The sequence below is a fragment of the Panthera pardus genome, unplaced genomic scaffold (assembly GCF_024362965.1).
Source record: "Panthera pardus isolate Hobbes unplaced genomic scaffold, ASM2436296v1 HiC_scaffold_24, whole genome shotgun sequence".
NCBI classification, from domain to species: Eukaryota; Metazoa; Chordata; class Mammalia; order Carnivora; family Felidae; genus Panthera; species Panthera pardus.
Genome location: NW_026526810.1, coordinates 109,397,260 through 109,425,110, shown reverse-complemented (window position 1 = coordinate 109,425,110; position 27,851 = coordinate 109,397,260). Strand labels below are relative to the sequence as shown.

Below are 27,851 nucleotides of genomic sequence, written 5' to 3'. Positions count from 1 at the left end.
TTAACAAATCTTAGAGAACACTGAGCCACACTCATAGCTAAATAATTCTTCAAAATGGCTGAATTTCTTAATCGTCCAGAGGAAAAAGGGACTAGAGATGGGTTAACAAATCTTAGAGAACACTGAGCCACACTCATAGCTAAATAATTCTTCAAAATGGCTGAATTTCTTAATCGTCCAGAGGAAAAAGGGAGTGTGGAGCAGAAATGCAGCTGCAGAATGACTGATGCACACAACAAAATGTGCACACAACAAAATGAGGACTGTCTTCATTCCTTGAAACACTAGGATCAAATCCAGTGACTGATACATATCCAACACTTCATTAATATAATTGAATAAACAAATGAAGCCAACAGTTCCCACCACCCATTGCTTATGTCCAATAGGTAAAACGGGTAAACGAATAGATATAAGATGATATCTGAAGAGCTGTAATGTAGCTGTGTAGAAAGTTGTATGGGGTAGGGATGAGGGAGTGACCAAACCCAAAGAAGAGTTCGGTCAGACTTCCTGGAGATGGTGGCCTCTGGGATGGATCTTGAAAATTGACTAGGATTTTATCGTACAATTTGAAAGCTTACTGCGTAATTACAACTCAAACTTCCATGGAGCCCAGCCCAAAGGCGAACCCATAGTAAGCACCAAAATTAATTAACACTATCAAATCTATAAAATAGGTTTACTTTTCTTTAACGTTCATCAAGAAAGTAGAGGTAAGAGTTGAAATAATGAAAAAGGGGATGCATCAACCCTTGAACCCAAAATGCTCTTCTCTATTTCACTCACCAGAACTGCCCCTTAAATTATTCAGTCTATCTTAATTAACTCCCCAGAGGATTATCTTCAAGGCACTGTTAGTTGGTTGTTGCCTGAGGCCAAACTCCAAGCTAGTTCTGGGATGTGGGAGGGATACAAAAGTTTCTTTGCTCTTGAGGATTTCAGTTACACAGCAAGAAAGAAGGGGATGAAATTATCTCATAAAGATTACAGTTGAACCCAAAGGGGCATATGGAACTTCATATTATAGGTTGCCATCGGCAGCTTACCAGAGAATATCCCTTACAAAATAAAACTCTAGTTGTAGAGCATTAAGATTTTTAAATATCTGAATGGAGAAAATAACATTCTCCCCAGGACAAAGTGATGATTTTTTTTTTTTATGCTTCTGATATAGACTGGGAAATCCTAAAAAGAGAAGACTCCAGCAAGAGATCCCAGAGGAACCTCCAAACTAGACCCAGTGAGATAATGATGCCAAAAAGCCACAGTCAAACCCTAAAATAGCTTTTGGCAAGATTGCATTGAAAAAAACATTTGAGGAGACAGAATAAGATGATTGGGGGGCGGGGGTAGGAATCTGGCCCAAGAGAATAGTCTGTGAGCAAAAGAAAACAAACAGGCAAAAACTAGGTCTGAGTCAGGCTTGTGAGAAAAGAACACAAGGGTGAGGAGGGAAATGATGGAGACAGTCAAGTTGAAGGGAAGCAGCATAGTCTGAGCTCTCCTCAGTTCAGGGCCTAGTGGGCATGAGAGCTGAGGGGGTTAAGGAGTAGTTGCCAAAGGAGCCACAACTAAAAACCAGAGCCTAACACTGAGGCCTGTCAGTGGGGCTTTCCCATCACTACCCTCTTCCCCCTGACACATCAATTCAGTAGCTTTTCCTGATAAACCCATGCATGTGTCTGGCATGCACACATTAGCCACAGCTTATGCAGCCTGTTCTAGTGGCAATGGGGATAAAACATTTTCCAAGCTGTTAAAAAGAAAACCACAGGCCCAAAATAGTGTCACATAGGCCAGGTCACCAAACCGGGACTCAATACCCAACCTAACTACAGTTCTAACTTCCCCCCAGAAATGTAGTCTTGGCTGGATAGTCAGGAATTTTCTGATCAGCATCTGTGAGTTAATCTGTTACGTGGGCCCTCTCCATCCCCCAAAAGATAAGGGAATCCACCTAATAAGATCTCCTGCCCTTCTGCCAAGGTCAAACTATCCTTTCTTTTCTTTTGCTAAGAACTTATTGTACCACCCTCCTTCCTATAAAAACCTTCCATGCGTACAACTCCTCAGAGCCCCCTCTACGTGCTAGATGGAGACTGACTGATTCATGAATTGGTTAATAAAGCCAACTGGATCTTTAAAATTATGTAATTGAATTTTTATTATTTAACAGATTTGGTGGCAGTGCTGGGATCTGAAGCGAACTTCCAATGGCATCCGAGGACAGGAAACCCAAGTGTGGTACCCCATGAACCGTCTGGGTTTACTGTCTTTCTCTCTGTTTCCAAAGGCTGAAGCCCCTCTCAGTTCTGAGCTCCACTCCTGTTGGGTACAAGGTCTCCATCTAATTGGCTTTCCTTTACAGGGGTGGTCAGCCTGAGCTGGCAGACAATTATGCTTGGAGCCCAACTGGGCAGGCAATTCTGCCCAGAACCCAGGTGAGTGGGTAGTTTTGCCCAGGACCCAACTGAGCTGTCAGAAGGGTCTTCCCAGAGCTCAAGCCTGTAGCCTTTCAGACCACAGTTCCCCAGAGGAAAAACCCTAGACCTTAGTTCTATCCCTGGATTCCACACTGGGAACTGCTGGCAGCAGCTGTCTTTCTCCATTTTGTTTGGAATCAGTCCACAGTCCCCATCCCTTGGGGTTTGCTGGTTTAATCACTTGCCCAGTCCATGGTTCCACAGGAATTGGTGGTAGTGCACACAGGGCCTTCTTGTGGCCAGGAGTCAGTAACATCCCTTGGCTACCACAGATATGTTAAGGTGCACATGTTTGTCTGTCTTGTTTTGTGCAGTAAAAGTTATTGCCAAGGGAATCCTCGGAAGCCAGAAACCTGCAAAGATTGGTGGGCACAGGCCAAGCATTTAAAGGCTGTTAGGGCATTCACCACTTCAAGAAGACTCTCACGATAGGATAAATTGGTCATGCAATGAGTTAGATTGATACTGGGTCACTCCCAACCTCAAGAAAGCTTTCATGCAATGAGGGACACTGTAAAACACAAACGATCCCCAACCCAGCAGCATATCCCTTTCAGGTGTCAGTTTGACTCTGAGAAACTCAAAGGCTTAGCTACTAGGATCCTTAAATTCTAAAGATTCAAGTGCACTACCTTCAGGCACACCTGCTTATTTTATGTCTAAGAATTATAGTCCTGAAAGTTGCAGGTACCTGGGCAGCGGGGGGGTGGGGGGGGGGTGGGGGGGGAGTGGAGGAACAGCAAAATTGTAATAAGCTTGTTTTGTGTCCTGAAGAATTTGGTTTGGCAGTTGTCAGGCTGGGGGACCCAAAATAAGGCCAGACAGAAATGTGAGTTGCACCCCTCTGTAGATGGATGTGGCTGGAAAGAAATATGGGTTAATTCCATTTGCAGCTAGGGACCTACCAAACTGCTGCCAGCCCACAGGGGAACTTCAACTCACAAATACAATGGCCATTACGTGGAATGCTCCAATTAGACAAGATGGTTCATTTAAGAAGTACACTTAAAAGCAAGGGTTCCCAAATTAAACAGAATGGGATACCTACTTTAATTGGCAAGCAGAAGCCCGCAAAAGGTCTCAGGATTCCAAAGTAGTTTCATTGAAAGACTTAGTGCAAAAGGCTGATGAAAAATTAAAGATGTGAGAGAGACCTAAAACAAAAGACTGTAAGACTCACCTAACTCCCACTGCTCCCCTCTATCCTCCTTTGAGAGCTCCTTCTAGTCTGAATTGTTTTTCCACTCTGAAAAGACTACACAATCATAAACAAAAGTCTGCTGAGTTAATGGCCTTACGGACACCCCTATACCTACCTCAGGAGGAGGGTTCCCTTACAGACCTCTCCCAGAGTTGACAAAACTGAGGGATTTTCTGGTAAACTGCATGCTGTTCCTTTAAACAGCCAAGGAGAAATTCTGGTAGATACCAGCCTGCAGGAGGGATCCTAGAAAAACTGGCAGAAGCCAGGGGAGGGTGAAAATTTCACCGGAATCTGTTCTTCTCTGTCTCTGTCTGTGGTGCCCAGTCAAGAAAGGAAAATGAAATTTCACATTGTTCCTTCCTTTCCAAATCTAAGCCCATAGGTCATTCACTGATCCTCTCCCTCCTGGGGACAGCTATTGCCTTCTTGTTTGTCTCAATTTGTATAACTAGGCTTGGCTTTCTGCCTGCCTGGGACACATGGGTTGTTGGTTCTTTCTTTTGGCTATCTTCAGGAATGACTCTGGATCTTGAGAAGGTAGTATCCTTTGCACACTCTTTGGGGACATCTGTTACACCCAAGGCAGGTAATTCAATACTCCCAGAAATATTTAAAATTAGAACTATGTGCCCTGAGGGAAAGAAGCCAATTGAAGATAGTGTAGTTGGAAGCATAGACCAACATATGATGTCATTTAAGTTACAACCCAAGTCTTTGAGGAATTAAAATAATAGTCCTTATCTTACAAAACTTTACAAAACTAGAAATGCAGCTATAGAGGCAATTCAAAATTCACCTATTCCTTTACTACTCCCAAAACTTCCCATTTATCTCAAATGGCTGGCTTGTAAATTATTGGCTCTGGGAAACCAAAGTCCATCTTGGGGGGAACTTGCAGTCTTTCTTTGTCCCTTGAAGTTTTAAATCTTATGTCTTTGAAATGTAAGCGTAGCCCACAATCATCTGAGACTGAAGGAGAAAGAAAGAAAAAGAAGCAAGCAGTCTTTTTAAAACACAAATTGCTAGGAGCGCCTGGCTGGCTCAGTGGGTGCAGTGTGCCACTCTTGATCTCGGGGTTGTGAGTTCAAGTCCCGCCTTGGGTGTGAAGATTACTTAAAAATAAGGAATCTTAAAAAATAAAATAAAATACAAACTGCCAAAAGAGTTCTATAGCACAGCCTCCTTAAGATTAATTCCAGGCACAAATACAAATCTTAAAAATCTTCTCCTCAAACATTAGTAAACTACAGGGTCTTTGCATTGGTCTCTGTGTTTGTGTGTGTGTCCACATGTATATGCTGTAGGTGTGAGATATTTTTCTACCTCTGGACGGTACTGCTAAAATTAATTTGTAAAAGAGCTCTATTTAGTTATTTTGAAGGCAAGCACTTGTAAGGATTAGGCATTCTAAAATTCTCAGAAAGATAGAAACTAACACAAATGTTTTTTCAAGTTCACACGATCTGGGAAAATATTTGGTTTTTGGTTTAATTAGACATGTCTTTAGAGTTATCAACATTAAAATTACAACTTTTATTCTGCCTGGGTTTACTTAAAGTCAGGTGAGTTGATGTTATCTGTTACAAAATGTTCTTTAAAACTAGCTTGGGAGAATGACTGACTTTGATGTCTCATTAAATTTTTATGGGTGATTCAAGCAGAATTGTTAAGAACAAGTAAATTGAATAGATGTAAAGAAAATTTTAAATTTTAGGCAAACTTTTAAATAGTCTCCCAAATCTTTTTGGTAACCTAAAACCTTAAAGTTTTGCTGAGTTCGGTGAAATGATAAGTTAAATTCATTTACTACTTAGATCATTTCCAAATAAGATAAAATACCAAAATATTAATTACTGAACATAGGTGTCTCTACTTTGGCTTCTTATTACAGAGAAAGTAAAAGATATTTGGATGTGTTTGCACTACGCTGGAAAATTAAAAAGGTACATGCTGGTATATCAGTTCACAATTGCTTACTACTTGGTTTTCACTAGAAATTAAAGTTTCTAAGCATTAAAAAAAAACCTCTAATATATGTAATTAAAGCCACTAAGGAGAGTGGAAAAGGAATCTTGGGGAAAAAAATTTAATATGTGATTTAGCTGACTCTCATGAAAAGGCAAACAGCAACAGAATCTGTAAAGGTTATGGCACATGTGGATAAAGTCCATTCTGCTTCTACAAAAATGACCCCTTATTGCCAGACTTTTGCCGTCATGATGTCCTTGCAACATGGTGACAGTTGGCTCCCAGATCAGAAACATCAAAATTGTAAAATAATGACTGTAAATTCAATGAATAGCCATGGTTATGGGAAACCCAAGGTGGCCACTTGGTTCTTCCCGGCTCCCTGGAAAACCCCATGTTTCCATTTTTACATTCCTCCACCCCCCTACAGGGCATTTAAGATGTCTCAAATTACTAACAGACATTAGTGGGGAGACTTGTACAAAATAGCAAAAAATAGTCACCAGCAATGTGTAACTAGTCAAGTCCATAATCCTGGAAAAATTACTTTTGTCCCCAGAGGCCTCAGACCTCCTGTCTCTGGATCCTTAGAACACCAACAACTAGACTACATTCAGATGCCACTTAGTGAGGGTTGTCACAGTGTTTTTATTACCGTTTGTGTGTTTTCCTGATGGTCTGAGGCCTTCCACTGCTACAAAGCTGATGCCATCATGGTAGCAAAGAGACTGTTAGAGAATGTGTTTCTCACTGGGAACCTTCCATAATCTCCAGTCATCAAGGAAACCATCTCACTGAACGAATCTTACAAGCCTTGATGAAAACCTTGCAAACTTCTTTGAATTATCACTGTCCTTATCACTTCAATCGTCAGACAAGGTTGAGAGATCCTCCAACTTAAAATTTCTAAATGTGCTGAAACTATTGGACTTCCCTGAGCTAAGGTAACACCCCTGGTCCTGTTGACTATTTGAAGTTCCCCCTTTAAGAAACAAACTCACTCTACATGAAAGAGTCACCAGCAGACCAATGTCTATGCAGCCTTCTGCTTGTCCTTTGTTATCTCATGCTACTGTGACCAGCTATTCTAAGTCTCTGAGATCTTATGCTCAAGCCTGTCATCAACAGGTTAAAGAAGTCTTTCCAGATCCCAATTCAGGGGTTCTTCTTGTTGGTCACAATCTAGAGCATGGTGATTGGGTATTCTGGAAATGTTATCAGATGAAGAGAGTGTTGGAGCTCCACTGGAAGGGCCCTTATCAAGTGCTTCTGACCACTGACACCTCTTCAAAACTAGAAGACGCTGGAGACCTTTGAATCAAATTGATGAGGAAGATAAGTAGCTGACATCAAGGTTGATTACTTCTGCCCAAGACAACAGATAAAGACTTCATACTTTAACTGAACATGAAACCTTTTCTCTTTCTTTTCCTTTCCTTTACTCTGGCATTAGCCTGGAAAGATAATGTCCTCATCTATATCTCCCAGGCCCTTGCTGGGGGGTGGGGGAGGGGGAAAATTCCAGAATTTAGAACAACCTTTTATTTCAGGCTACAAGAAAACCTAACTGTGGCCCTAACTTTTCACAAGCAAAACGAGACATCTCATTGGCCGACTCCCCTGAATTTACATTATTGAATTAGAAAGTACCTACCAGGGGGCGCCTGGGTGGCTCAGTCGGTTAAGCGTCCGACTTCAGCTCAGGTCACGATCTCATGGTCCGTGAGTTCCAGCCCCACGTCGGCTCTGGGCTGATGGCTCAGAGCCTGGAGCCTGCTTCCGATTCTGTGTCTCCCTCTCTCTCTGCCCCTCCCCCGTTCATGCTCTGTCTCTCTCTGTCTCAAAAATAAATAAACGTTAAAAAAAAAATTAAAATAAATAAAATAAAATAAAAAAAGAAAGAAAGTACCTACCAGGAGGCTTTCATGATTCAGGATTCACTCCTTTTGATAGGTCTCTATTTCTTTGTTTTGGAATAAATGTAAATAAGGCCTGATGAGGAATTTCTCCTTAATTCCTGAAATTGTTGCAGAATCCACTGCTAAAGCAATAGTAACCCAACAAAGATCCTTAGACTCTCTGGCAAAAATTGTTCTTGATAATAGGAGAGCCCTTGAGTATCTTTTAGCTGAGCAAGGAGGTGTCTGTACTGTAGTTAATACCACCTGCTATACCTGGATCAACACATCTGGGGAAGGTAAAACTAAGTTATATAAAGTCATGGAGCAAGCCAGTTAGGCTGAAAGGGTAATTCCTTCAACAGGGTCTTTCTTTGATTGGTTTGGGTCTTGGAGACCATGGCTCTGAAGTGCACTCCAAACACTGGGAATTATCTTGCTTTTAGTATTCATAATAATCTCCCTGGTACATTGTATTCTCTCAAAACATTTAAATGCATGTTTGTAGCCACAAACCACCAAGCAAATGATCTCCCTAAGAATGGAATGTCAAAAAAGGAACAAGAAAAATTACCAACTTAAAGAATGTGAACCCAAAGCCATGACCTATGAAGATCCCAGAAGTTAAGCAAAAATATCATGACCTCTGGATCCCAAAGAGCAACAAAAACTATGAGAACTTCTCAACAGTAGCTGAGAGTGGAGCTAATGTCTTAAATTTTGATCACATCTCTCAATTAAGCTGGGAGTCTGATGAAAAGAAAGGAATTGTTAAAAAGAAAACCACAGGCCCAAAATGGCATCACATAGGCCAGGTCACCAAACCAGGACTCAATACCTAATCTAACTGCCATTTCAACCTTCTGCAGAAATGTAGTTTTAACTGGTCAGTCAGGAATTTTCTAATCAGCATCAGTGAGGAATCTGTCATGTGGGCTTTCTCTATCCCCCCCAAAAGAAGATTAAATAATCCACCTAATAATACCCCTGCCCTTTCCCCTCAGGGAAGGTGGCCCTGCCTGAAACAATCTTTTCTTTTGCTAAGAACTTACCGTCCCACCTTCCTTCCTATAAATTTTGTACAACTCCTTGGGGCTTTCCTCTACTTGCTAGATGGGATGCTGCCCGATTTGTGAATCATGCTTATCAAAGTCACTTAGATCTGTAAAATGTATGGGTTGAATTTTTATTATTTAACAAAGTACATGACAGGAAAACAGTCACTCTTAAAATTCCATCTATTTTGGGTAAAGTGATAGGCCAGCTTGAGTCTGTGGAGGACCAGCATGGTGGACTAAAGGTAGCCACATATCCTTTGTCATTACCCTTGCAATACAATAAAAAATACATGTTGCCTTTGTCCCCATTTCTGGTTCCTGCCACAGAGCTTTAAAAACCCTTGAAATTTCCTGAATAATAGGAGTGCTTTTTTGTTATTCATAATGAATCCCTCTGGACTATACCTGAGTTTATGCTATCATGGTAACTCAAGGTGGTCCCTTAGATAGTTTCAAAAGAGGGGTTGGCCACACACAGCAGTACAGGGCTAGAACTTTCAACCCCCTCCCCCTACCTCTGGGGAGGGGGAGGGGATGGAGTTCAACCACCAATGACCAATGATTTAATGAATCATTACTAGTCAACACAACCTCCATAAACACTCTTGAACAATGGGGTTTGGGGAGCTTCCTGATCAGTGAGCATATTGATGTACCTGGGGGGTGGTATACCCTAACTCCAAGGGGACAGAGGCTCCTGCACTCAGGATCCTTCTGCACTGCCCCCCCCCCCATGCCCCACTTCATCTGGCTGTTCATTTGTGTCCTTTATAACAAAGTGTCATCTTAAATATAGCATTTTCCTGAGTTTTCTGAGTGAATAACTAAACCTGAGGTAGAGTTGGGGGAACCTCCTAATTTACAATTGGCTGGACAGAAGTGTGGATGACTTGGAAATACCCTCACTTGTGGCCGGTATCTGAAGTAGGAGGCACTTTTGTGGGACTGAGCCCTTAACCTGTGGGGTCTGTGCTAACTCTAGGTGGTTAGTGTCAGAATTGAGTGAATTGTAAAACATCCAGTGTTGGATGACTGGATGGAAACCATGTTGTAAAACATCCAGTGTTGGAGACTTGATGGAAAACCACAGTGGAGCCCCATCAAAAGGTGGGATTTATTACCCCTCCTTTTAAATCTGAGCTGGCTCCCATGACTGTTTAACTAAAAGAAGGCAGAGGAAGTGGCTTATTGACGTTTCCAGGCCTGAGCCTTTGAAAAACCTGAAAGCTTCCACCTTGGACTTTCTGAGAGCCCTGGGCCACCAAGTTAGATGTTCAGATACTTTGCTGGAAAGGCCATAGAAAGAGGAAAGGCCCTGAGACCACCTGGAGAGAAAGGGGGCCTAACATCCCTGTAGCCAAGTGGAAATTCCAGAAACTCCATCCCAGCTGCTATCCAACTGCAAGAGAAATGTCAAGGACAACCAGAGGAACTGTCCAAGTGTATCCAGTGAATCCCCAGAACTACTTTCATAAGCCACTAAGTTTTGGATAAGTTTGTTATGCAGCCATAGATACTTGATTTAAACACCACCATCAGGATAAGGTGGGTAGGAACCGTCTGAGAAAAGTGTCTTTAATGGCAACATCAGAAATTGTAGTTTGGTCATCCATACGTTTATTTATGCGTTAAACAAATATTTATTGAACGCTTCCATTGGGCTGGACTCCAACTAGGTACTGGGAATACAGATGAAAGGGAATTCTTGCCTTTAAAGAGCTTCCGGCCTCATCAATTCATTCACTTTTTTCTTTAACAAAGCTGTCAACTTTATTGGGAGGGAGAGAGAGAATCCTAAGCAGGCTCCACGCTGTTAGCACAGAGCCTGACGTGGGGCCCGATCTCATGAACCTTGAGACCATGACCTGAGTCGAAATCAAAGGTTGGATGCTTAACCCACTGAGCCACCCAGGCACCCCAACAAAGCTGTCAACTTTTATCCTCCAGGACTATTTCCTTCTTTAAATTCCCCATTTTCTAGGGCAAGCAAGAGTCAACTCACTTTCCTATCTCCACAAAGTTTTCCTAGACCAATCTGGTCTCTCTATTTCAGTTTCTCCAATTGTAAAATATGGCCCAAAGAGGACTAACAATATTTCCAAGAGACTGTTATGAGATCAAAGCAGAAAGCTTGTTTAAAACTCCAAGCCTTTTAGGAAAAAGTTATGAAGCAGATGACATTTTATTGTCTGTTCCAACGTGTTTTTCCTAGAGAAATTTTGTGAATTATATTAAAAACAACATCACAAATGACCATTGCCAGAAGCACCTGCTGGGCAGATAAGATGCCAGTTATTCTGTTTCTCTGTCCCTGTCAGGGCTGACATGGAGCACGAACACACGTACACATATACTCTGTGGGATCCAAGGGGAAGCAGACTGGATCCTTCCAGTTCCTACCAATATAACCACATGTTTCTGAGTGTCCCTCAACTGATAACCGGCCGGCCGTCAATATGCTGTACATTTCACAGACTGTGCCTGTGCTGGCACTTCTGTTCATTATGGAATGTTTATTTAATTAAGCCTTTTCATCAGAGACCTCCAAGCACATAAGGGTGGTTAGTGTTTTTTAAACATCCAACAATTGGGGTTGGCAGCAAAAAAGAAACCCAATCATGTGCTATCACATCGCCAGAAACACAATGAGATATGTGAGCAACACTTAACAAAAGTAAATTGTTTATAGTGTGTTCTGAGCAATCATTCGGGTTGAAAACATGGGCACAACGTAACTATACTAAACAACATAACTATAGGTAAATTCTCTTGACGGACCTTGGCCAATACTAAAGTTGAGCTTGACTGAATATCAAAAATAAACTACATTAGGAGTGCCTGGGTGGCTCAGTCAGTTAAGCGTCCGACTTCGGCTCTGGTCATGATCTTGCGGTTTGTGAGTTCAGGCCCTGCGTTGGGCTCTGTGTTGACAGCTCAGAGCCTGGAGCCTGCTTCAGATTCTGTGTCTCCCTCTCTCTCTGTCCCTCCCCAACTTGTACTATGTCTCAAAAATAAATAAACTTAAAAAAATTTTTAACTACATTAATGAAATCAAACTACTTTGAGCTAGACTGTAATAGTTCATAACATTTGTTTTAGTCCTAATTGACTCTAAGCCTTTAATCTTACTCTCCTCAGCCCAATAAATACTCTGTAATAAGATGGAGTCATAAACATCGCTATAAGTATGTTTTTTAAAAGTCCTGCTTGGGGCGCCTGGGTGGCTCAGTTGGTTGGGCGGCCGACTTCGGCTCAGGTCACGATCTCGCGGTCCGTGAGTTCAAGCCCTGCGTCGGGCTCTGTGCTGACAGCTCAGAGCCTGGAGCCTGTTTCAGATTCTGTGTCTCCCTCTCTCTGACCCTCCCCCGTTCATGCTCTGTCTCTCTCTGTCTCAAAAATAAATAAACATTAAAAAAATTAAAAAAAAAAAAAGTCCTGCTTGCTTTTGTATAATAGGCAAAAGCTGGAAATAGCCCAGATGTCCTTCAGTAGGTAAATGGTTAAATAGCTGTGATACAACCACACCATGGAATACAGCTCAGAGATAAACAAGAAATGAATGATTGATCCATGCAACTCCGATGAATCATGAGGCAACTGTGCTCAGGGAAAAAAAAAGACTACCCTACAAGATTACATACTACACGATTTCATTCTTGAAATGACAACTTCTAGAAACAGAGAATAGATTAGTAGTTGTTAGAGGTCAGGAGAAAGGCCCCAAGCTCCATGAAGACAGAAGCACCTTTGTTTGGGACTTTGCCCTATGTATCTCTTCATCTGGCTATTGATTCATATCCTTTATTGTATTTTTTAATAAACTGGTAAAGGTAAGTGTTTTTCCCTGAGTTCTGTGAGCCTCTCTAGCAAGTTAATCAAACCTGAGGAGGTCACCGGAACCTGTCACCCGTAGCTGGTTGGTCAGAAGCACAAGTAACAGCCTAGGGCTTGCGACTGGCTTCTGAAGTGGAGGGTAGGGCACAGTCTTGTAGAACTGAACTCTTAATCTGTGGAATCTGATGCTGTCTCCATGTAGATAGTGCCAGGAGGAGTTGAATTATAGGATATAGGAGTTGCATTATAGAATTGCCCAGTGTGGGGGAAACTTTCACACATCTGGTGACCAGAAGTGTCAGGAGTGAAGTGTTCTGTGTGAGGAGTAAAGAAGACTCACAAGGAAGAAACAGTAGGGAAGAACTAGGTTGTTCCCAACAAAGGGAGAGAGCTATAGAAGGGCAGCTCACAGGAGGCTTGTTTCAATGGAATTGTTATAGGGGCGCCTGGGTGGCTCAGTCGGTTAAGCGTCCAACTTCAGCTCGGGTCCTGATCTCATGGTTCGTGAGTTTGAGGCCGCATCCAGCTCTCTGCTGTCAGCACAGAGCCCGCTTCAGATCCTCTGTCTCCCTCCTTCTCTTTCTCTGCCCCTCCCCCCTCTCAAAAATAAACAAACACATAAAAAATGGAACTGTTCTGTATTAATGTCAATAACCTGGTTGCGATATCATGCTATAGTTTTATAAGATGTTACCGGAGGGTGGGGAGGAAGAACAAGGGAAAGAGAAATACAGGATCTCTTTGTATTATTTTTCACAACTGCATGTGACTCTACAATAACCTCAAAATTTAAACGTTTTTTACAGTTATGGCCAATTATGTCCTATGCTGGAACTCGGCGAAAATTTTGACATGAATACTCTTTTTTCATTACCTTACATTTTTAAACCTTTAATAAGTTCTACTAGAAAACACTGTTGGTTCCCAAAATAATGAAACCCAGTTTAAGAATTATAACTTGTTTTTATTTTTTTTTAAGTTTACTTATTTATTTTGAGAGGGAGCGAGCGAGCGAGAGAACATGGGCAGGGAAGGGACAGACAGAGAGGGAGAGAGAAATCCAAGGCACCCCATGACTTGTTTTTAAATCACAGTTTAAGAAAAAACTTAACAACTAAATATTAAAATGTACTCAGGCTGTACTTAGAGGATATAAATCTCATAATTTTAAAAATTAAAGATGCATTAGTGTAATAAATAAAATGTTCCTTTACATACTAATTTCAAAGTAAAGCCAACAATTCTAACATTTTTTTGTAATACTGTCATTTTCATTCACCTTTCTAAAGGTGGCTTAATAGGTTTATATCCAAGGTATTTTTTTTTCCTGTTTTTATTACTTTCACTATAATCACTTTAATCTTTAATCACACTTTCGGGGTGCCTTGGTGGCTCAGTCGGTTAAGCATCCAACTCTTGGTTTTGGCTCAGGTCATGATCTTAGGGTTTGTGGGTTCGAGCCCCCACGTACGGCTCTGCCCTGACAGCTTGGAGGCTGCTTAGAATTCTGTCTCACTCTCTCTGCTCCTCCTCCACTCGCTCTCTCTCTGTCTCTCTCTCTCAAAAACAATAAACAAATATTTAACCTTTAATCATATTTTCAAGACCCTCACCTAGGCAGGCCCCAGAGTTCATGGCAGTCTCCTTAACTAGGAAAATGCAAAAGAATAGGGCATTCTGATAAGACAATTTTAATACTGTTCTGTTGACTTGGGAACTTTTTAATAAAAGTTAAAAAAAAAAAAGCAAGCATCAGCTTTTTCTCTCCTAAGTAATGCATAATCCACGTATGCACCTCCTACCTCATGACTCCCCTCTACCCACTCACTGTGGGATGGGCTAATGCTGAGAGACAGGATGAGAAAAAAATGTGGTGTGGCGTCAGAAGTGGGGGCTTAAATGGAGTAATGGGGGGAATCGTTACGTGCATTTCTTAGTCATTTAAAAGGCAGGCAAGAAGAAACTGTGTTTTCCTTATTGATTCAGCCCCATTAGCCCATCCAAGTCAAATGTCCTCCTAATCAAGACAGCCTCACAGAATTGGCTACATAGAGTCAGCCGCTTCCAACGCCCTGATTTAACGATCACCACGTGCAAAACAGAGAACCCAGCTGCTTCTATTTTCTTAGGAAGAATCACCTAAATTACGTCCACCCAAAAGGCCTGAATGCGTTCAAAGGTATCACCTGAGCAAATACACAAGGAGACAAAAAAGCTCTCAATGCCCAAGGACTAACCAGCAGGACGCAAAGCCATCACTGTCAACACTATGTGAGCAGGGGGACCCCCCCCAAGAAGGCGAAGGCACAAGACAGCAATGACCGGACCCGGTGCATCTGATTGCATAGCCTCCGTGCTCTGGATCCAGCGCCCGGAGACGGGAATGTGCCCGTGTGCCTACGATCCACACGACCACACAGCGGCCTTCTCCCTCACCTGACAGGCTGCCAGAGGCTGGCCACTTCACTGCACGGCGATCCCGGCTAGGAGGCCAGCCAACCCCACCAAGGCAACCCCTCTCTGGCACACCGGCCACAAATCTCTACTAACTGCAGACGAATGAACATGTGAGGAAAATGAGGACTTCTCTCTGAAGGGGAAGCTAAAAGAAAGAGTCTCACCCCAAACTTCTCCAAAAAGTGTATCAGACGTCTCTGGATCCCATTTGTTCACTATACTTACTGGGCAGAAAATGAGCTATTATATTTTTTAGTTTAAATTTTAATTAACATACACGGGTTTCAGGAGTAGAATTCAGTGATTCATCATTTACATACAACACCCAGTGCTCATCCCAACAAGTGCCCTCCGGGGTGCCCACCTCCTTCCATCAACCCACGGTTTTTTCTCTACCGTTAAGAGTCTCTTGTGGAACAAAATCACATAGTATGTGTCCTTCTCTGATTGACTTACTTCGCTTAGCTTAATACATTCTAGCTCCATCCATGTCATTGCAAATGGCAAGATTTCATTCTTTTCCGATGGTTGAGTAAGATTCCATTGTGTGTGTGTGTGTGTGTGTGTGTGTGTGCATGTGTGCATCACACCTTCTTTATCCATTCATCAGTCAGTGGACATTTGGGTTCTCACCATAGTGTGCTAGTAGTGATAATGCTGCTATAAACATTGGGGTGCACGTACCCCTTTGAAGCTATATTTTTGTATCCTTTGGGTAAATCCCTAGTAGTGTAATTGCTGGATCATAGGGTAGTTCTATTTTGAACGTTCTGAGGAACTTCCATGCTATTCTCCAGAGTGGCTGCACCGGTTTGCATTCCCACCGACAGTGCAAGAGGGTTCCCCTTTCTCCTCATCCTCACCAACACCTGTTGTTTCTTGTGTTGTAAACGTTAGCCACTCTGAAAGGCGTGAGGTGGTATCTCATTGTGGTTTTGATTTGCATTTCCCTGACGATGAGTGATGTTGAGCATCTTGTCATGTGTCTGTAAGCCATCTGGATGTCTTCTTTGGAAAACTGTCTATTGTACTTGGAAGGGGGATGGAAGGGGACCTGAGCAGCTGGGAGAGGAAAGGAGGCAATCGGCACAGGCTTGGCACTCACCTTTGCAATTCTGCCAACCCAAATCTACTGCATAAAACCTGTGATTTAGCATTTTTATGGCACAACTGAGCTGGCATAAAGTACACAGTCATCACCCTGCCAGCAGGTTACCACAGTCTAGGAGAGCTCTGTTCAGCACCTGGAGGGTGGTACAATCTCCTTTTTGATGCCGCCCTTCGAATCCAGGCATTGCTAGCCTTCCCCGGGTGTTATGAGTGACTGGGCTTCGGGCCGCCGGCAAAGACTGTCCTCTCCGGCTATTTGGAAAGAAAAGGTGGAACTCTAACTCTATTACAAACTGTTGTAACTCTGTTACAAACTCTTTCTAACTCTATTTACAAACTGTAAAGTCTATTACAACTGGAGGAGGTTCACATATTTTATATTTGTTGACTAGCAAAAGAGAACCCTTTAAAAAATGATTATCATGAAAAATGTCAACTGGTGTCTCTCCATTATATACAACGGCCTCATTCTGGTCCCCAGTGCTGCCACCTTCCCTTTTCACATCATTTTGTCTGACTTTTGGCCTTTACATTAATTAGTGCTGGATAAAAGCATGGGGGGCAGGTGAGGATAAAAAGCTTCAGTCTGAATTGAGTCCTTAATTTCCAACATCTGTGTCACTGAATCATTCCAGACACTTTTATGTAAACAGAACAAAAAAAAAAAAAAAAAAAGGAGCTCTGTCTATAGTAAAAGTTATTAAGGAAAGATAAACAATTTATAATTCAAAAATTATACAAAAGAAAATTATCTTTGGATTTCTGCAGCTATAATAATGTTCAGTTACTGAAATACTTTGCTATTTTAAAGAAGCCAGGTTTGTTTTTCCCCCAGCAATGAATTGCTTAAAACCTAGGGTAAACTGTTTATAGATTAAATTCTATTCAAATGCCTAGGATACACTATTTGTAGGCATCCTATGGTGATTTTTCTTGTACACTGAAGAATCCTATTGCCAAGCTCTTAATTTAAATATAGATTTTCATATAATGAGTCTTTACCTACAATCACAGGCTCGTTCGTTGCTATGCTTTTTCTGTGTGTCACGTTCATTATGAAGAAGAAACTTTGATTAAGCCTCTCCTTGCCTGTAGTGGTTTGCAGCAAACCTTACAAAGCACGTTGAATTGATGAGATCCCTGCAAGTTTATGAGATGAAAAATGCAGCTGCAGACACAGAGCCATTTTTATAACTAATATTGAGACTTCCCATGAAATAAACAGCATAATAAAGCAAAGGAGACTGGAGCAGCAAAGACATTAAATGCTTGTTTTGTGATGATACCGTAGTAGGTGAAAGAACCTAGTTCCACACTCATGCTGCAGGACACGACAAAGATTGTGTTACTTTGCTTCCATTTCATATCTTAATTAGTGTTTCCGTCAATAGTTTAAAGGGAAGTTTTAAGTGGTTACTATACACTGTGCCTCTGTATATTCTGTTAGTTATTGGTATTTTTGGGATCATTTCAGTCATTATCCAGAGTAATCCAGCTCTGGTCAGTTGGGGATAAAGTCAGTCCTCGAGTAGACCGGGGAGCGGGGACGTTTGTTACAGAGTCAAGAAGAGGGGGCATTTCCGTGTTTTTCATCTGAAGCTTCAGAACGTTTTTCCAAGTTTAGAGGAATATTATTTCTCACTAAACATGCACCATCCTTGTTCTACATAAGGTGTTTTGTGAAAGATTTTGTACAGGTCAAATTTTTGAAAATCGCACTGTTTAAAATTCAATGTTGGGTCTGTTATTTTGGGGAACCCTCTTATTAGCTTTTGAGCATTACAAATACTTTCTCATCACAGGAACAGAAGGTGGCTCCTAATATACCTGATTCTAAGTTTGCTTTTGGCCACAGGTTTCCCAAGTACCGGCTATGACTTGCATTATGATCACGTCATGTATGACTACGCTCTGTGTTTAGTCCACGCATTGAAATAAAACATGTGGAAATTGAGGCAGAGACTATCTGAGAAACTGAGTCCTCTTAGGGAAACAAGAAGCGTTTCAATCTACACTCAGAGTTTAAAACCATTTTTCACAATATCTACCAATTACATCAAAAAAGAGAGAGGGAGGCAAACCATAAGAGACTCTTAAATATAGAGAGCAAACTGAGGGTTGCTGGAGGGGTGTTGGGTGGGGGGGATGGTCTGGATGGGGGATGGGCATTAAGGAGGACACTTGCTGGGATGAGCACCAGGTGTTCTATGTAAGTGATGAATCACTGAATTCTACTCCTCAAATTATTATTATACTATATGTTAACTAAATTGGATTTAAATAAAATTTAAAATTAAGGAAAAATCAAATCTTGCCTCTCCTACTTTAGATCAGTTCTTTCCTACATGATAAGCTGTTGAGTACTGCAGGTTTAAGCCAAGAAAAATAGATATGTTATAGTAAAAAAGAACCCCAACCCTATGATCATAATTTTTTTTCTTTTCAAATTTTTACTTAATTTCTAGTTAGGTAATATACAGTGCAATATTGATTTCAGGAGTAGAATTTAGTGATTCATCACTTACATACAACACCCAGTGCTCATCCCAACAAGTGCCCCCCTTGATAACGATCACCCATCTAGCCCATCCCCCACTCACCTTCTTCCATCAATCTTCATTTTATTCTCTATGGTTAACAGTCTCTTGTGGTTTGTTTCCCTCTCCGTATGTTCATCTGTTTTGTTTCTTAAATTCCACATATGAGTGAAATCATATGGTATTTGTCTTTCTCTGACTAACTTATTTAGCTTAGCATAATACATTCTAGTTCCAACCATGTCATTGCAAATGGCAAGATTTCATTCTTTTCAACAGCTGAATAATATTTTTATATACATACATACATACACATACATACATACCCCACACTTTCTTTATTCATCAGTAGTAGATATTTGAGCTTTCTCCACAGTTTGGCTATTGTTGATAATGCTGCTATAAATATTGGGGTGCATATACCCCTTTGAATCTGTAGTTCTATATCCTTTGGGTAAATACCTAGCAGTGCAATTGCTGGCTCATTGGGTTTTTATTTTTAACTTTCTGAGGACCTTCCACACTATTCTCCAGAGTAGCTGGACCAGTTTGCATTCCCACCAACAGTGCAAGAGGGTTCCCCTTACTCCACACATGATCATAAGTTTTGAGATCTAGAATGAGTCTTAGCATTTTAAAGATGACTGATTTATAAGTGGCTTGCCCTCGGTCACAGAGTTAATTAGTAACCTAACTGAAAATGTTTGGTCTTTCATTTCAGTCCATTTTTTTCTACATTTCAATTTTTACCATAAACCAAAGAAAGATTCTTGTGAAGTGTACAGAATGAACATAAAGAAAGTAGAACCTGGAGTGCTGGCCTAACTCAGTTTTAGGACAGAAGGTGAAACTATGATTCATCACAAACAGAGTGATGTCCCTGTACTGATTGAAGAGCCGAAGCCCTGGACCAAGATTCCTAGAGAATTGGTGACAAGGGGAAATCAATTTTACCAGGGAAAGGCAGGAACATTTAATCAAGTCCAAGAAAACTAGAAAGGAAACATCCTGGATTTGAATGTGGCTCCAAAACATACTTGTTGTGTGGCCTTGGGTGAGTAAATTTAATCTGAGTTCATTTCCCACCCCCATAGACCTCTTTTAAGCAAAGCAGGCAGATCTGTGCCAAGGACCCCTGTTGTCCTGGCTACAGATTAAGGGATGAGACACCCAAAGCTAAGTTAAGACAACACTGGCTTAAAAGACTGACGGATTCAAACTCAGCCAAAGGTGATTCCAATTTGGCTGATGGCTACCTGACTCAGTCAGACATCTCTGCCCCTCCAATTAAGCAGCTGGACTTCAATGCCCAGAAAATCAAGAGTGGTAACAGAAGCCGAGAGACTCATCATAACATTGGAACGTATTGGCCCCGACCCCGAGTGAGCAATTTCATGATGTTGTTGACCTCTTATTACAATAAAGTATATTCTAGGTTAGGATTTCTCAACCTTGGCACCCTTGCCATTTGGGGCTGGGTACCTTTTTTATTGTGGAGAGCCTGTCCTGTGCACTATAGAATGATTAGCAGCACCCCTGGCTTCTACCCACTAAATGCTAGGTACCCCCGTCCCTAGGTTCCGACATTGAAAAACAGGTCCAGACATTGCAAAATGTTCCCTGGAGCAACGGGGGCAAAATAGCTCCCAGTTAAGATCCATCTTTCCAGATTGGGGCACTGTTGTGGGTACTGGGAACACAAAGACAAAGACAAAGACACAGTCCCAGTCCTTGAAACGTTCTCCATAGACTGAGGAATACAGGCATACGTGTGACCCTTCGGATGGGCAACGCACCCCCAGCACACTCCAGGCAGAGAGACTATGAGCAAAAGCCGCAGGAGGATAAAAGAGCTAGACCCTCCTGTAGATCAGTCATTAAGTCAAGGGTGCTGCTCTGCCGTCCAGTGCTTCCATGAGCAAGAAGGTTATGAACTCCCACTACCTCCCCCCTTCTCCTGGAATGATACTCTTAACACACAGGCCAAACAACATAGCAGCGTGTGGCACTCCACTGGTGACCACTAAATGGAGTTGAGCTACAGTTCAACTCATCTGTGCAGGTGAGCCTCTAGGCTATGCAACAACAGGTGTATCTCGAGAGCTGACATTCCACCAGTGAGTGTTCACAGGTTTACAACGGAAGCCACCAGTGTCTTCTCCCTTGCCGTATTTCCATCTAGCATTAACATGGCTAAGTCACACAAGGCCCCCATGGCTATGGAATAGAGCACTGTTTCTCAATGAGTCGGCAATACAAATACACGAAGCATAGTGTGTGAAAAGTGCGGCTGTGTTTGCCAGTTTTGGCCTCCCTGTAGGAAAATTAAAAAAAAAAAATTTTTTTAACGTTTATTCATTTTTGAGAGACAGAACACGAGCGGGGAAGGGGCAGAGAGAGGGAGACACAGAATGTGAAACAGGCCCCAGGCTCTGCGCCGTTGGCGCAGGGCCCGACGTGGGACTCGAACCCACGAACTGTTGAGCCCGTGACCTGAGCCGAAGTCGGACGCTCAACCGACTGAGCTACCCAGGCGCCCCATCACTGTAGGAAGATTTTAGAAGCTGATTCAGAAACTCTACAGCACTGTAGATTTATTCTCTACAAGTTAATTAACTCTACAAGTTAATATTTCTCAGCAGAAGTGAAGTTTTTGAGCTAGTGGGGGTAGTTTCGGGTCGTAGTGAGTCAGCGTTGATGCTGTGTTGGTCAAGGGGATGCATGAGTCTGAGGGAGAAGATATGACGACAAGTACCGGACCAGGAATCCAGAAAACCTAATATCCAGTCCCCAGTCTTCCTCATAACTGGCTATGGGAACTGGGCAGCTTTCTGTCTAAGGACGTCGGTAACTCAGCTTCTGTAAGTTAAAGTATAACGTATGCGGGAGAATGTGTACATCTTCGGTGTTTCGTTTGATGAGTCTTGACAACTGAACAGACAGATGTAATCACCACACAAAACAAGATACAGAACATTTCCAACCTGGCAGAAGGCTCCCTTGTACCCCTTTCGAGTCTGCCCTCCTCCCTGCTGCCCAGGCAACCACTTTCGAGTTTCTTTCCCCATACGTTCTTTTTAAGAGGTCTTGGATGTCACATAAATGGAATCAGAGAATGTGTATTCTTTGATGTCACGCATGGTTCTCTCACTTAATGTTTCTGAAATTCATCCATGTTGTTATGGGTGTCTGGAGGGCGCTCCTTTCTCTATGGCATAGTATTCCCCACTGTGTGAGGACCCCACAGTTTGTTTATCTATGCTTCCATTGATAGATATTTGGGTTCGGTCGAGTTTTCAGCTATTATAAATAAAGCTGCTAATAACATTGTCATACACATCTTTTTGTAAACATGTTGTCATTTCTCTTGAGGAACTTCATCTTTAAAATGGCACGATTGTGAGTTTTCTCTGCAGGTAGCTTGGGGATTGCCGGAGGGGCAAAGGGAGGAGAAATGAGCAAATGTAGGACTCTTCCCATAATGTTTCCACCAGAACTGCTCTTCATTATGTCTTATAGATGAGGCATTTGCTAAGATGTCATGTGAAGGAAGGGTTGCCCACCGTATCTGAAAACCACCTCATGAGGTACTTACTAATGTCCCTTCTAGCTCTAAGAATCTATGGTTCTTTAACGGTTTCAAGGAAAATATGTCATAGTTTATACGTAAATTATGTCTTCTAAATGCTCCGTGATAATCTCCTATTCAAATTCTTCTAACGGATCCTGCATTGCATGGAAAATACAATACAAATTCATCAGCAAGACCTTTACAATTGCTCTCGAAGTCAGTTTGGATCTTTCTGAAAGACCATTTCCAATACTTCTGCTTTCCTCACTGCTGGAATCACAGGAATCTATTGTCCTCACAAAACAAAGCTGGCAACACCCAGCTCTGTGCCTTACCCTAGCTATCTCTGCCACCGGAATATTCTTATTGACCCCACCTGCCAAGGTCCCATTGAAATCTACACTCTTCTACCAACCTGGGATATTTTCCCGGGTCCATGAGAACACACGTGTTATCCGGGCATGTAGTATCATAGCTACATGTGCATGGACCTATACGCTCACTTCTAAATTGCAGGAGCCAGAGACAGTCAGTCTCCCCCTTTCCCTCTCTCCTTTGATTCACATACAGCATCAAGAATAGTCCTTTTTCATACAATGCTAAAATCAATACTGGCTGAATGTGATTTATGAGTATGTGTATGACTGTTATTTTCCTAAAGTGAAAATGCAGGCTGTTCACAGAAAGAGCAAAACCTAAAGAACATCCGTGGAACCTTCACTCACACGCTTGCCTTTTGCTCAATGACCTTTCAAATGCATGGTCAATTTTGTAAATCTTGCCTCCCACAAAACTACCACTGGTACAAATGGCCCATAGAAAACTACTGCTGATTTTCTTTCAGGACAACCGGGGTGTGATTTCCTGTCAAAGCCCAATAATATCTACCAGGGGAAAAAAATGCTTCTTAAGTGCCTGCAGTGCTCGTTTTTGCCCATGGTCTAAGGCAACTGCTATCTGGCACGGTGTTAAAAAGCTCCGTCTGACTCCTATTTAGTGATTCTTCACCTCAAATGTTTCCTTCCTTAGCTTCAGATGCTGTTCCTTCCCTTCCTTTTTACATCCACTCAGGAAAACTGAAAGAAAGGCATTTGTATTCTTTAAAGTACCCCTTGAAATCAATCTCATTACTCTTTAGAATTAGTTTGCATCGACCATATATCCTCCAACTTTTATGTGTCCTGGAAACCTTACAACATAACAGAAAAATAGATAATATCCATCAAGAAAACATGCACTGAAGCAAGAGAATGGATTAATGACTTTTGGAAGATTCCACTGAAATCTATGCCAAATAAGAAAATCTGGAAAAGAAGTAAGCTGTAGAGAAACATTCTGGAGGATCGATTTTTTCCCCAAGTAACTCTTTAAGTGCCAAAACCGTTCCATTTTTAAAATCATTTTAAATTAAAGAGTAACTAAAAAGTAAAACATTTTCCTGCATTGCTTAGTAGGCAATGCTAAAAAGAAGTTAACTTTGTCTCGAGGTCTCATAGTCTTTATTAGGAAATCATTGCCATGCTGGCTTGTCACACAACGAATGCCTCACGAGAACTTAGGTATTGTGGTGTCTGCAGCTACTGACCTTGGACTGACCACAGGAAGACGTTTTTGAATCCTGGGTCTACTGTCACAGGCTTTCAGAGGCCATATCTCGCCACTGCCTCTAGCTGGGTTCTTCTTGCTGGCTGCTTTTCTGCCTCCACTCAGACAATCAAGTATATTCCAAATGGTGTCCAAAATGAAAGTAAACCATTTTCCCAGGAAAAACAGAATGCCTCCTCTATGGGTCAAGAGCGTGAATGCTCACGCTTGTGTAATTCAAATATAAATGGGGGCCTGAAACCAGTAAAGAGTAAAACCTCGTGAAGCCATGGGGTATGTGTGGGAAGGGAGGGGAGTAGATGGCCCTAAGCCTAAAGGCTTTCTGATCAAAATGAAACTAGTATCATGGGCAGTAGTCAGGCAGGAGACTTTCATATTTCACCCAAACTCAAAATCTATGGAGTTCCCTCCACTACAGCCTTAGTGAGAAGTTGATGTTCTCCAAAGGCTACAGAAGGTATGTTTTTAAAAGGGGGGGTGAGCATGGGGCCTGGCACTTGCAGGAAGGGCCAAAGACCGAAGTAGCCAGCATTTTAGAAATGTCAATGATGAAAGTGGCCATATTTTCAAATCCAATTTCAATCACTGTCAGACACAGAGACCCAAAACTACCATTAGCTGATCAGTCTGGTAGATGGAAATAGGCAGCTGTAAGGGTTATTATGGATCCCCACAGGTCACTGGGCAGAGGAAGCAGAGTGCCCAGCATTGCAGGACAGTAAGGCATCTGTCAACCCACCTGATAGCAGCCAGCATGGTCCTTTTAAGGAATAATTCTCGTCGCTCCCCCGATCAAACCTCTCCCATGACTTCCCAGAGTAGCCAGGGTTAAACGCAGGCTCCAAGCCGTGATTCCTGTAACAAAACCACCCGGGTTGAGGCCCCACCCTCTCCCCATGTTGCACATGCTCCAAGTCCCATGGCATTTCTGCTCTCTAAAATCCCAAGCTTGCTCTGACCTAGGACCTAGGTGCTGGCTCTTCCTTCTGCTACAAGTACTTTGACCTCCCATCTCTGAAGAGCAACCTGCATCTCAAATGCCAATCCTTCACAAGGAGGCCTTTCTTAATTACCCTGAACATGGTCGTGTGCCCCCTCAGTGACACCTATTAGCGCCCGAAAGTATGTCAATGGGACTTACTGTCTAAAACGGTACCTCTCAACTGGGGGTGATTTTGCCCTCCAGGGGGCAACTGGCAATGTCTAAAGACATTTTTGGTTGTCTCCACTGGGAGAGGAGTGAGGAAAGACTACTGGCATCCAGTGGGTAGAGGCCAGCAATGCTGTTAGACATTCTACGATGCACAGAACAATCCCCGCAGCCAGGAAGTATCCAGCCAGGAGCATCAACAGTGTCTTGGCTGAGCCACCCTGGAATGGAATGTAAACTCCTTAGGGCTGATACTGGTCCATTAACTGCTGTATCCTCTGTGGCTTTAGTACCACCTGACACACAGTAAGTGTTCAATCAATATTTGTTAGCCTACTAAGCTACTCTCATTCCTGGGTTTCACTGATGAGGACTGTGCATGATATTGCTAGACCATATTATATCAATAGCTGTATATTATTCGTAGCCTATATGTGTGCATAATATTCATATCCATTTATGTTTATGTATCTCCACAGGAGATACAAGTATAGGGTGCCACACTTGGTTATTCTCAAATAATCTTTTGGATGTCATTACAAATTCAAGAGTGAAAAGATCCTTAACGGGCAATCGAGAACTGATGTTTGCACCTAAGCATCTAGCATCCAAACTGGGCAAACGAGGTAAATAGTGGCCCCTATGAGATGGTGAACCATCAGGGATTATTTCAGTCTGGGTGGGCCACATGTGAAAAATGGGCTTAGCCAGACCAAGAGTGGTAGGTTTACGTCGCGCTAACCAGCTAAGCTGGAACTCTGTTTCCCACGCTTCCGTCCCCTGCGCTCCTCTGGGTTAGCACGGACCCCAGGAAGCATGCGGGTGAGACGGAAAGAAGGAAGTGGAGGAACAGCTGTGGTCTCTCTGCATCTGCAGGGCTGGTGCGGAGTGTCAGGTGCTTCCGCAACTCTGTGTGTCTTCATTTACTGCTGGCCACTTCGTTGTCAACAGTCAGCAAATGGACCTGTCCAGCCCTTTCTGGAATGCCTCCTTCACCGTCTCTGACTCCTGGTCAGGTGCGTGCTCAGTTCCATGATGAAGGTCAGTCGGTGGCTCCTGGAATTCGACCCCATCATGGACGCGATTTGATGGCAGTGAGAGACCAACGTGGGTTGCAGTCCACGAATGTGGATGCCAGCTTGTCCTCACGGGTTCCACTTCATCTCTCCCTCCTCAAGGTCACATCCATCTTTCCTCCTCACTGCCTGCCCTAGTGATGCCTGGCACCAGATGTCACTACCTTCCATTGACTGTTTAGCCAGATCTCACAGCTACCTGGGTGAAATCCAGATGATAAATCTTAGTGGCTCCGCTTTTGTGATCAAACCCTGACTGAGACACTTGGGATGACGCTTGGGTGGCCTTCCCACATCCCTCCTATTCCGAGACCTGCTCCATGTTGACAAGATAGCCATATAACTGAGGTCCAGGTGGATGGGATCTTATTAGAAGGAAATGGATTTTAGCATGTGGATACACTCAGCATTGACTGCCAACAATTAGAAAAGGACTCACTAAATCACATAAAGTGGCCATGCTTACATAGTGCCTATGGCTATGATTCTTTCCATCCTTTTAAATGTCATTGGAATCGATTTTGACTAAACAGACCCGGATGCGTGGCTTTTCGTGTCACCTAATGATTTTGTTTCCCTTTATCAAGATCACTTGTGTCACAACATGATCGCCCTCCCACTCGGATGTTTGGTGAGGAGACCTTGGATCAAGTGGCCTACGTGACTTGCAACGTTTAGCGATTGTCACCCATGCGGTTACACGTACTGGGAACGAGAGCAGTGGGTAAGATGGGAGACTCTGTGTGCCCCAATATTCCGGAAATCATTTTTATTCTGAGCCTGTAACTCTGCGCATTTAGATATTTCGCATTTGTCTTTACAACCTCCTCATGGAGTCCATTTTAATAAATATTCTGCTTGGTAACTCCCGCACTGTTTTTTCAATGATGAAATAGAACGCTGCTGGCATGCTGTACTCCAGGGCGGATGGCTCATCATTTGGCCTCTTAGCCACTTTTTTTTTTTTTTGAACATTACAAGATGACAGAATTAAATGACCTTAGCAGAATCTGACAGTTTATGAAGGTAAATTAGCCAGACTGGGGTCAGAAGGTACAAACCACCTAGGAAAGGCTTTCGGCAGGTAAAGGCTTAGAGCTCAGAGGTGCAGCTGACACTGACAATCAAGGAGCTGGTGGCGGAAGAGAGCTCTGTAGCCCAACCTAATATAAATGCTGGGGGACAGCAGGGAGAGAAGGGGGAGCAAAGCACAGAATAAAGCTCTCAGCTAAAACAAGGACGGAAGCTGATGAGGTTGGTAGGCAGAGGCACGTATCTTGTACCCTTATACATGCACACGCGTGCGCGTGCGCACACACACACACACACACACACACACACACTTAAACATCACCCTACCTGAGCAAGCAGTGAAAAGATGGGATGTGGTAGGGGTTCCATGGTGTAATGGTGAGCACTCTGGACTCTGAACAGACGAGGATGACCACAGCCCAAACTGGCCACCACTAACAAGCAATACCCCTTGGGCCTGATTATCTCTGAGTACAAAGCTCCTGTCCTTCACTAGACAAAGCCACCTTCCCTGGAGGCCATGGGTATATGTGGCTTGAAGAACTTTAACAGCCTTCAAATTCAGACCGTGCAGTGATATCCCAATTTTTGAAAGTAGTCGTGATAGACTGCATTATTGGCCCCAACTTTTCATGCCTCTCTGCATCCGTGACCTTGCCGCAGGCCCCATAAACAGGCAGCGAACCGTCCTGCCCTCTGACTTCGGCCTTGGCTCTGTGACTTGCTTTGGGACCAAGAGTAGGCCAGTTCCAGGCCCAAGCCAAGAAGCTGTGAAAAGCATGCCCTGGCTAGCACACTGGTCCCACAGAGCCAGCCCAGCCGACCCGTACACCTGCAGGAAGAAGCAGGGAGCCCCACTGCTGCT

General features: G+C 42.8%; 1 protein-coding gene and 1 long non-coding RNA gene across 16 annotated transcripts in view; both read right to left on the bottom strand.

Annotated features, from left to right (window-relative positions):
• The window catches only part of RGS6 (regulator of G protein signaling 6), a 603,251-nt gene that overhangs the window by 371,304 nt on the left and 204,096 nt on the right, over positions 1–27,851 (bottom strand). The window lies entirely within an intron of this gene.
• On the bottom strand, positions 807–7,120 carry LOC109268218 (uncharacterized). The gene is made up of 3 exons (XR_002080521.2): positions 6,660–7,120; positions 3,535–3,610; positions 807–2,839 (listed from the first exon to the last, which is right to left on the bottom strand). It is a non-coding gene; the product is annotated as an uncharacterized LOC109268218 (long non-coding RNA).